General features: G+C 48.9%; 1 protein-coding gene across 1 annotated transcript in view; it reads right to left on the bottom strand.

The window, feature by feature from the left end:
* The window catches only part of Nudt1 (nudix hydrolase 1), an 8,694-nt gene that overhangs the window by 2,084 nt on the left and 5,504 nt on the right, over nucleotides 1–1,106 (bottom strand). The window lies entirely within an intron of this gene.

Raw genomic sequence — 1,106 nt, 5'->3', positions numbered from 1 at the left:
TTGTGAGCCACCATGTGGTTGCTGGGATTTGAACTCCAGACCTTCGGAAGAGCAGTCGGGTGCTCTTACCCACTGAGCCATCTCACCAGCCCTGGAATGTGATCTTAACTGCTGAACCAGCTTTCTAATATTATCCCCTCTTTAAAATTTTGTAAAAATTAGATGTGCGGATGTTTTGGCTGGATACTGCATGCGTGCAGTTCCTATAGACACCAGAAGAGGGCATCAGATCCCCTGGACCTGTGCTCTGGGCAGGTGTGAGCATTCCTTTGGGGATGGCTAAAAGCTCGTAGGTCCTCTGCAAGAGCAAGTACTCTTAGCTCTGAGCCCTTGTCTCCTCATCCTCTGGAGCTGTTTGGGATAGAAGGTCTACACTGTAGCTCAGGCTGGTATAGAGTGAGTGGCAATCCTCCTGCCTCAGATTCCTGGTTGCTGGGTTTACAGGTACGGGACACTACCATGCCTGCTTTATTTTCTTGGATACAGGGACTTTTCTTTGGAGTTCTGGATGACCTGGCATTGAGTATGGTGCCCATGTTAGTCTTAAATTCAAGGCAATCCTTCTGCCTCAGCTTCCTTGGTGCTGGGATTATCAGTGTGTACTGCTATAGCTGACATATCTGAGAAAGGAGCCTGGTTTAATTTTATAGCTCATGACCATCTCTTGGTCTTGACAGGGTTCTTGTATGTAGCTCAAGCTAGCCTAGAACCCATTCTGTAGCCCAGAACTACGCCAGAGTCAGTCTTTCTACCTCAGTGCTGGGACTGTGGACGTGCCTCAACATACCTGGTTATTTACTTGGTTGTTTGTGAGACTTTCTGAGGCCTAATCTCCTGTGTTGGGATTGAGACATGAAACACCACATGGTTCATGCCACTTACTGCTGGGGATGGAACTCAGGTCTTTGTGCTTGCTGACCAGACCTCCTGTCAACCAAACAACACCCCAGGAGCTGCTGCCACTCCTTCTCTTCCTCCCCTTCCTCCTCCTCTTCCTCCTCCTCTTCCTCCTCCTCCTCCTCCTCCTCTTCCTCCCGTTCCTCCTCCTCCTCCCCTTCCTCCTCCTTTTTTTTTTTTTTTTTTCCAAGACAGGGTTTCTCTGTGTA

The sequence above is a fragment of the Mus pahari genome, chromosome 23 (genome assembly GCF_900095145.1).
Source record: "Mus pahari chromosome 23, PAHARI_EIJ_v1.1, whole genome shotgun sequence".
Taxonomy (NCBI): Eukaryota; Metazoa; Chordata; class Mammalia; order Rodentia; family Muridae; genus Mus; species Mus pahari.
This window is presented reverse-complemented; position numbering and strand designations above follow the sequence as displayed.